A 10,000-nucleotide genomic window follows, 5' to 3' on the forward strand; every position below is an offset into this window, starting at 1 on the left:
GCAGATCACGTACCATCGTCATTTGATAGGGCAGACATTTGAAAGATGCGTCGCCGGCTCGAGGCCATGCGATCGGCACAAAGTTATCCAGAGTCACCAAAGGACGGGCAGAACCCGACTGGCTTTGAACTAATAAAAGCGCTCTTTCCCCGAGGGGTCGGAGCTGGTCGGCATGTATTAGCTCTAGAATTACCACAGTTATCCAAGTAAATTTGGATCATCTAAGGAACCTCGACTGATTTAATGAGCCATTCGCGGTTTCACCGTACGAGGGTGTGAACTTAGACATGCATGGCTTAATCTTTGAGACAAGCATATGACTACTGGCAGGATCAACCAGAATGCAACCCGTATTCTGCGTGCCCCCGGGAGACGGTTGCAGCGCCAGTTGGGACCGCTGCTCACAGAAACGAGGGCTGAGCTCTTTCCGTGGGCGGTCCGCGGCAGCACTATCAACTGAAACCACCGGACAACAGATTCAGGGCCTGAGAGTGCAACGAATCCATCGGTCTCGGCGGGAGGCGCGCCAAGAAGAAGAAGGAGGAGGAGGAGACCAGACCGGACCGGACCGGACCCCACCCTTTCTTCCTCCTCGACACCGTCTCCCGCCCGTTTCCACGTGCCGGACGACGCCCGGTTAGAGACGGGCGCGCCCTTGACGAGATGAAGCAGGCGTTACGCTTTGGGACGCCGAAGGGGCTGGGGAGCACCAACGACCGTCAGTGAGGGAGGAGAGAAAACGCTTCTCTCGACCCGTCGTCAGCGAACGCACCGAACCTTCTACGGACCGTGAGACGCCGGCCGACAAGCCGAGCCCCGGCAAAGGAAGCCCGGCGAGGCGGCCGTGCGCGTTCACACTTGGACGCGCAGGCGGGAAGCTCGGCAGCCGGGCGGGTAGCCTGCGGGGAGCTGGTGGGCTCCCGAGACTCCCGTCCCCCGACTCGGGCCTCGCACGCCGAGCGGTCGCTAGCTTGCCAGTGCAAAAGACAGAAGCGCGGGGGCAGTAAAGCCAGGCGGACGGGTCGACCGTTGCCGGCTGTGCGCCGACCGGAGCGATCCGCCACGCCACGCCGCGTCCCCCACAACCAGGGTGTCGCATAAGGCGCTGCGAAGGTGGACCTTGATCCACATTGGGCAGAGCCTGAGTTGAGGCCCCCCAGCACGTGCCTGGGGACCAGGCGTTGAGGAGTAGGCCTTTTTTTGAGGGCCCAGAAAGTATTTTGGCAATTGTAGCGAGGTTTTGGAGTTTTATCCACAACCTTTACCTGCCTTTTTTTCTCTCCGAGCATGCCAAAGTTGAGAGAAAACGCCGTTTGGCATGGACGGGAGGAGGTGTGGAGGAGTAGTCCATTTTTGAATGGCAGCGGAAAGATTTTGGCAATTGTAGCGAGGTTCTTCGGACTTTTATCCACAACCTTTACCTGCCTTTTCCTCAGCGAGCATGCCAAAGTTGAGAGAAAACGCCCTTCGCCATTGACGGGACCAGACGTTGACGACTACGTCTTTCTTTTTTTCACGGCGCCTGAACGATTTGGGCAATTCTCCACAGCGCGTTTACTTTTTATCCACAACCTTTACCTGCCTTTTCCTCAGCGAGCATGCCAAAGTTGAGAGGAAAACGCCGTTTGGCATGGACAGGAGCAGGCGTTGACGACCAGGTCTTTTTTTTGGTCTTTTTTTTTCACAGCGCCGGAAGGATTCAGGCAATTCTCCAAAGCCGGTTACTTTTATCCACAACCTTTACTGGACCTTTTTTTTCTTTTTTTCCTTTTTTCTCTCTCCGAGCATGCCAAAGTTGATAGAAAACGCGGTTCGGCATGGACGGGAGCAGGCGTTGAGGAGTAGGCCTTTTTTTGAGGGCCCAGAAAGTATTTTGGCAATTTTTTACTTTTTTATCCACAACCTTTACCTGCCTTTTTTTCTCTCCGAGCATGCCAAAGTTGAGAGAAAACGCCGTTTGGCATGGACGGGAGGAGGTGTGGAGGAGTAGTCCATTTTTGAATGGCAGCGGAAAGATTTTGGCAATTGTAGCGAGGTTCTTCGGACTTTTATCCACAACCTTTACCTGCCTTTTCCTCAGCGAGCATGCCAAAGTTGAGAGAAAACGCCCTTCGCCATTGACGGGACCAGACGTTGACGACTACGTCTTTCTTTTTTTCACGGCGCCTGAACGATTTGGGCAATTCTCCACAGCGCGTTTACTTTTTATCCACAACCTTTACCTGCCTTTTCCTCAGCGAGCATGCCAAAGTTGAGAGGAAAACGCCGTTTGGCATGGACAGGAGCAGGCGTTGACGACCAGGTCTTTTTTTTGGTCTTTTTTTTTCACAGCGCCGGAAGGATTCAGGCAATTCTCCAAAGCCGGTTACTTTTATCCACAACCTTTACTGGACCTTTTTTTTCTTTTTTTCCTTTTTTCTCTCTCCGAGCATGCCAAAGTTGATAGAAAACGCGGTTCGGCATGGACGGGAGCAGGCGTTGAGGAGTAGGCCTTTTTTTGAGGGCCCAGAAAGTATTTTGGCAATTTTTTACTTTTTTATCCACAACCTTTACCTGCCTTTTTTTCTCTCCGAGCATGCCAAAGTTGAGAGAAAACGCCGTTTGGCATGGACGGGAGGAGGTGTGGAGGAGTAGTCCATTTTTGAATGGCAGCGGAAAGATTTTGGCAATTGTAGCGAGGTTCTTCGGACTTTTATCCACAACCTTTACCTGCCTTTTCCTCAGCGAGCATGCCAAAGTTGAGAGAAAACGCCCTTCGCCATTGACGGGACCAGACGTTGACGACTACGTCTTTCTTTTTTTCACGGCGCCTGAACGATTTGGGCAATTCTCCACAGCGCGTTTACTTTTTATCCACAACCTTTACCTGCCTTTTCCTCAGCGAGCATGCCAAAGTTGAGAGGAAAACGCCGTTTGGCATGGACAGGAGCAGGCGTTGACGACCAGGTCTTTTTTTTGGTCTTTTTTTTTCACAGCGCCGGAAGGATTCAGGCAATTCTCCAAAGCCGGTTACTTTTATCCACAACCTTTACTGGACCTTTTTTTTCTTTTTTTCCTTTTTTCTCTCTCCGAGCATGCCAAAGTTGATAGAAAACGCGGTTCGGCATGGACGGGAGCAGGCGTTGAGGAGTAGGCCTTTTTTTGAGGGCCCAGAAAGTATTTTGGCAATTTTTTACTTTTTTATCCACAACCTTTACCTGCCTTTTTTTCTCTCCGAGCATGCCAAAGTTGAGAGAAAACGCCGTTTGGCATGGACGGGAGGAGGTGTGGAGGAGTAGTCCATTTTTGAATGGCAGCGGAAAGATTTTGGCAATTGTAGCGAGGTTCTTCGGACTTTTATCCACAACCTTTACCTGCCTTTTCCTCAGCGAGCATGCCAAAGTTGAGAGAAAACGCCCTTCGCCATTGACGGGACCAGACGTTGACGACTACGTCTTTCTTTTTTTCACGGCGCCTGAACGATTTGGGCAATTCTCCACAGCGCGTTTACTTTTTATCCACAACCTTTACCTGCCTTTTCCTCAGCGAGCATGCCAAAGTTGAGAGGAAAACGCCGTTTGGCATGGACAGGAGCAGGCGTTGACGACCAGGTCTTTTTTTTGGTCTTTTTTTTTCACAGCGCCGGAAGGATTCAGGCAATTCTCCAAAGCCGGTTACTTTTATCCACAACCTTTACTGGACCTTTTTTTTCTTTTTTTCCTTTTTTCTCTCTCCGAGCATGCCAAAGTTGATAGAAAACGCGGTTCGGCATGGACGGGAGCAGGCGTTGAGGAGTAGGCCTTTTTTTGAGGGCCCAGAAAGTATTTTGGCAATTTTTTACTTTTTTATCCACAACCTTTACCTGCCTTTTTTTCTCTCCGAGCATGCCAAAGTTGAGAGAAAACGCCGTTTGGCATGGACGGGAGGAGGTGTGGAGGAGTAGTCCATTTTTGAATGGCAGCGGAAAGATTTTGGCAATTGTAGCGAGGTTCTTCGGACTTTTATCCACAACCTTTACCTGCCTTTTCCTCAGCGAGCATGCCAAAGTTGAGAGAAAACGCCCTTCGCCATTGACGGGACCAGACGTTGACGACTACGTCTTTCTTTTTTTCACGGCGCCTGAACGATTTGGGCAATTCTCCACAGCGCGTTTACTTTTTATCCACAACCTTTACCTGCCTTTTCCTCAGCGAGCATGCCAAAGTTGAGAGGAAAACGCCGTTTGGCATGGACAGGAGCAGGCGTTGACGACCAGGTCTTTTTTTTGGTCTTTTTTTTTCACAGCGCCGGAAGGATTCAGGCAATTCTCCAAAGCCGGTTACTTTTATCCACAACCTTTACTGGACCTTTTTTTTCTTTTTTTCCTTTTTTCTCTCTCCGAGCATGCCAAAGTTGATAGAAAACGCGGTTCGGCATGGACGGGAGCAGGCGTTGAGGAGTAGGCCTTTTTTTGAGGGCCCAGAAAGTATTTTGGCAATTTTTTACTTTTTTATCCACAACCTTTACCTGCCTTTTTTTCTCTCCGAGCATGCCAAAGTTGAGAGAAAACGCCGTTTGGCATGGACGGGAGGAGGTGTGGAGGAGTAGTCCATTTTTGAATGGCAGCGGAAAGATTTTGGCAATTGTAGCGAGGTTCTTCGGACTTTTATCCACAACCTTTACCTGCCTTTTCCTCAGCGAGCATGCCAAAGTTGAGAGAAAACGCCCTTCGCCATTGACGGGACCAGACGTTGACGACTACGTCTTTCTTTTTTTCACGGCGCCTGAACGATTTGGGCAATTCTCCACAGCGCGTTTACTTTTTATCCACAACCTTTACCTGCCTTTTCCTCAGCGAGCATGCCAAAGTTGAGAGGAAAACGCCGTTTGGCATGGACAGGAGCAGGCGTTGACGACCAGGTCTTTTTTTTGGTCTTTTTTTTTCACAGCGCCGGAAGGATTCAGGCAATTCTCCAAAGCCGGTTACTTTTATCCACAACCTTTACTGGACCTTTTTTTTCTTTTTTTCCTTTTTTCTCTCTCCGAGCATGCCAAAGTTGATAGAAAACGCGGTTCGGCATGGACGGGAGCAGGCGTTGAGGAGTAGGCCTTTTTTTGAGGGCCCAGAAAGTATTTTGGCAATTTTTTACTTTTTTATCCACAACCTTTACCTGCCTTTTTTTCTCTCCGAGCATGCCAAAGTTGAGAGAAAACGCCGTTTGGCATGGACGGGAGGAGGTGTGGAGGAGTAGTCCATTTTTGAATGGCAGCGGAAAGATTTTGGCAATTGTAGCGAGGTTCTTCGGACTTTTATCCACAACCTTTACCTGCCTTTTCCTCAGCGAGCATGCCAAAGTTGAGAGAAAACGCCCTTCGCCATTGACGGGACCAGACGTTGACGACTACGTCTTTCTTTTTTTCACGGCGCCTGAACGATTTGGGCAATTCTCCACAGCGCGTTTACTTTTTATCCACAACCTTTACCTGCCTTTTCCTCAGCGAGCATGCCAAAGTTGAGAGGAAAACGCCGTTTGGCATGGACAGGAGCAGGCGTTGACGACCAGGTCTTTTTTTTGGTCTTTTTTTTTCACAGCGCCGGAAGGATTCAGGCAATTCTCCAAAGCCGGTTACTTTTATCCACAACCTTTACTGGACCTTTTTTTTCTTTTTTTCCTTTTTTCTCTCTCCGAGCATGCCAAAGTTGATAGAAAACGCGGTTCGGCATGGACGGGAGCAGGCGTTGAGGAGTAGGCCTTTTTTTGAGGGCCCAGAAAGTATTTTGGCAATTTTTTACTTTTTTATCCACAACCTTTACCTGCCTTTTTTTCTCTCCGAGCATGCCAAAGTTGAGAGAAAACGCCGTTTGGCATGGACGGGAGGAGGTGTGGAGGAGTAGTCCATTTTTGAATGGCAGCGGAAAGATTTTGGCAATTGTAGCGAGGTTCTTCGGACTTTTATCCACAACCTTTACCTGCCTTTTCCTCAGCGAGCATGCCAAAGTTGAGAGAAAACGCCCTTCGCCATTGACGGGACCAGACGTTGACGACTACGTCTTTCTTTTTTTCACGGCGCCTGAACGATTTGGGCAATTCTCCACAGCGCGTTTACTTTTTATCCACAACCTTTACCTGCCTTTTCCTCAGCGAGCATGCCAAAGTTGAGAGGAAAACGCCGTTTGGCATGGACAGGAGCAGGCGTTGACGACCAGGTCTTTTTTTTGGTCTTTTTTTTTCACAGCGCCGGAAGGATTCAGGCAATTCTCCAAAGCCGGTTACTTTTATCCACAACCTTTACTGGACCTTTTTTTTCTTTTTTTCCTTTTTTCTCTCTCCGAGCATGCCAAAGTTGATAGAAAACGCGGTTCGGCATGGACGGGAGCAGGCGTTGAGGAGTAGGCCTTTTTTTGAGGGCCCAGAAAGTATTTTGGCAATTTTTTACTTTTTTATCCACAACCTTTACCTGCCTTTTTTTCTCTCCGAGCATGCCAAAGTTGAGAGAAAACGCCGTTTGGCATGGACGGGAGGAGGTGTGGAGGAGTAGTCCATTTTTGAATGGCAGCGGAAAGATTTTGGCAATTGTAGCGAGGTTCTTCGGACTTTTATCCACAACCTTTACCTGCCTTTTCCTCAGCGAGCATGCCAAAGTTGAGAGAAAACGCCCTTCGCCATTGACGGGACCAGACGTTGACGACTACGTCTTTCTTTTTTTCACGGCGCCTGAACGATTTGGGCAATTCTCCACAGCGCGTTTACTTTTTATCCACAACCTTTACCTGCCTTTTCCTCAGCGAGCATGCCAAAGTTGAGAGGAAAACGCCGTTTGGCATGGACAGGAGCAGGCGTTGACGACCAGGTCTTTTTTTTGGTCTTTTTTTTTCACAGCGCCGGAAGGATTCAGGCAATTCTCCAAAGCCGGTTACTTTTATCCACAACCTTTACTGGACCTTTTTTTTCTTTTTTTCCTTTTTTCTCTCTCCGAGCATGCCAAAGTTGATAGAAAACGCGGTTCGGCATGGACGGGAGCAGGCGTTGAGGAGTAGGCCTTTTTTTGAGGGCCCAGAAAGTATTTTGGCAATTTTTTACTTTTTTATCCACAACCTTTACCTGCCTTTTTTTCTCTCCGAGCATGCCAAAGTTGAGAGAAAACGCCGTTTGGCATGGACGGGAGGAGGTGTGGAGGAGTAGTCCATTTTTGAATGGCAGCGGAAAGATTTTGGCAATTGTAGCGAGGTTCTTCGGACTTTTATCCACAACCTTTACCTGCCTTTTCCTCAGCGAGCATGCCAAAGTTGAGAGAAAACGCCCTTCGCCATTGACGGGACCAGACGTTGACGACTACGTCTTTCTTTTTTTCACGGCGCCTGAACGATTTGGGCAATTCTCCACAGCGCGTTTACTTTTTATCCACAACCTTTACCTGCCTTTTCCTCAGCGAGCATGCCAAAGTTGAGAGGAAAACGCCGTTTGGCATGGACAGGAGCAGGCGTTGACGACCAGGTCTTTTTTTTGGTCTTTTTTTTTCACAGCGCCGGAAGGATTCAGGCAATTCTCCAAAGCCGGTTACTTTTATCCACAACCTTTACTGGACCTTTTTTTTCTTTTTTTCCTTTTTTCTCTCTCCGAGCATGCCAAAGTTGATAGAAAACGCGGTTCGGCATGGACGGGAGCAGGCGTTGAGGAGTAGGCCTTTTTTTGAGGGCCCAGAAAGTATTTTGGCAATTTTTTACTTTTTTATCCACAACCTTTACCTGCCTTTTTTTCTCTCCGAGCATGCCAAAGTTGAGAGAAAACGCCGTTTGGCATGGACGGGAGGAGGTGTGGAGGAGTAGTCCATTTTTGAATGGCAGCGGAAAGATTTTGGCAATTGTAGCGAGGTTCTTCGGACTTTTATCCACAACCTTTACCTGCCTTTTCCTCAGCGAGCATGCCAAAGTTGAGAGAAAACGCCCTTCGCCATTGACGGGACCAGACGTTGACGACTACGTCTTTCTTTTTTTCACGGCGCCTGAACGATTTGGGCAATTCTCCACAGCGCGTTTACTTTTTATCCACAACCTTTACCTGCCTTTTCCTCAGCGAGCATGCCAAAGTTGAGAGGAAAACGCCGTTTGGCAATGGACAGGAGCAGGCGTTGACGACCAGGTCTTTTTTTTGGTCTTTTTTTTTCACAGCGCGGAAGGATTCAGGCAATTCTCCCAAAGCCGGTTACTTTTATCACAACCCTTTACTGGACCTTTTTTTTCTTTTTTTCCTTTTTTCTCTCTCCGAGCATGCCAAAGTTGATTAGAAAAAGCGGTTCGGCAAGGACGGGAGCAGGCGTTGAGGAGTAGGCCCTTTTTTTGAGGGCCCAGAAAGTATTTTGGCAATTTTTTACTTTTTTATCCACAACCTTTACCTGCCTATTTTTTCTCTCCGAGCATGCCAAAGTTGAGAGAAAACGCCGTTTGGCATGGACGGGAGGAGGTGTGGAGGAGTAGTCCATTTTTGAATGGCAGCGGAAAGATTTTGGCAATTGTAGCGAGGTTCTTCGGACTTTTATCCACAACCTTTACCTGCCTTTTCCTCAGCGAGCATGCCAAAGTTGAGAGAAAACGCCCTTCGCCATTGACGGGACCAGACGTTGACGACTACGTCTTTCTTTTTTTCACGGCGCCAGAACGATTTGGGCAATTCTCCACAGCGCGTTTACTTTTTACCCACAACCTTTACCTGCCTTTTCCTCAGCGAGCATGCCAAAGTTGAGAGGAAAAACGCCCGTTTGGCATGGACAGGAGCAGGCGTTGACGACCAGGTCTTTTTTTTGGTCTTTTTTTTTCACAGCGCCGGAAGGATTTCAGGCAATTCTCCAAAGCCGGTTACTTTTATCCACACCTTTACTGGACCTTTTTTTTCTTTTTTTTCCTTTTTTCTCTCTCCGAGCATGCCCAAAGTTGATAGAAAACGCGGTTCGGCATGGACGGGAGCAGGCGTTGAGGAGTAGGCCTTTTTTTGAGGGCCCAGAAAGTATTTTGGCAATTTTTTACTTTTGTATCCACAACTTTACCTGCCTTTTTTTCTCTCCGAGCATGCAAAGTTGAGAGAAAACGCCGTTTGGCATGGACGGGAGGAGGTGTGGAGGAGTAGTCCATTTTTGAATGGCAGCGAAAGATTTTGGCAATTGTAGCGAGGTTCTTCGGACTTTTATCCACAACCTTTACCTGCCTTTTCCTCAGCGAGCATGCCAAAGTTGAGAGAAAACGCCCTTCGCCATTGACGGGACCAGACGTTGACGACTACGTCTTTCTTTTTTCAACGGCGCCTGAACGATTTGGGCAATTCTCCACAGCGCGTTTACTTTTTATCCACAACCTTTACCTGCCTTTTCCTCAGCGAGCATGCCAAAGTTGAGAGGAAAACGCCGTTTGGCATGGACAGGAGCAGGCGTTGACGACCAGGTCTTTTTTTGGTCTTTTTTTTTCACAGCGCCGGAAGGATTCAGGCAATTCTCCAAAGCCGGTTACTTTATCCCACAACCTTTACTGGACCTTTTTTTTCTTTTTTCCTTTTTCTCTCTCCGAGCATGCCAAAGTTGATAGAAAACGCGGTTCGGCATGGACGGGAGCAGGCGTTGAGGAGTAGGCCTTTTTTTGAGGGCCCAGAAAGTATTTTGGCAATTTTTTACTTTTTTATCCACAACCTTTACCTGCCTTTTTTTCTCTCCGAGCATGCCAAAGTTGAGAGAAAACGCCGTTTGGCATGGACGGGAGGAGGTGTGGAGGAGTAGTCCATTTTTGAATGGCAGCGGAAAGATTTTGGCAATTGTAGCGAGGTTCTTCGGACTTTTATCCACAACCTTTACCTGCCTTTTCCTCAGCGAGCATGCCAAAGTTGAGAGAAAACGCCCTTCGCCATTGACGGGACCAGACGTTGACGACTACGTCTTTCTTTTTTTCACGGCGCCTGAACGATTTGGGCAATTCTCCACAGCGCGTTTACTTTTTATCCACAACCTTTACCTGCCTTTTCCTCAGCGAGCATGCCAAAGTTGAGAGGAAAACGCCGTT

At 48.4% G+C, this 10,000-nt stretch overlaps 1 non-coding gene across 1 annotated transcript in view; it reads right to left on the reverse strand.

The window, feature by feature from the left end:
- The window catches only part of LOC143278488 (small subunit ribosomal RNA), a 1,828-nt gene extending 1,485 nt beyond the window's left edge, over positions 1 to 343 (reverse strand). The window contains exon 1 of the ribosomal RNA XR_013054117.1: positions 1 to 343. This exon is cut by the window's left edge and continues 1,485 nt beyond it. This is a non-coding gene — a ribosomal RNA (small subunit ribosomal RNA).
- Between the last annotated feature and the right edge of the window lie 9,657 nt (positions 344 to 10,000).

The sequence above is a fragment of the Babylonia areolata genome, unplaced genomic scaffold (assembly GCF_041734735.1).
Source record: "Babylonia areolata isolate BAREFJ2019XMU unplaced genomic scaffold, ASM4173473v1 tig00006419, whole genome shotgun sequence".
Lineage (NCBI taxonomy): Eukaryota > Metazoa > Mollusca > Gastropoda > Neogastropoda > Buccinidae > Babylonia > Babylonia areolata.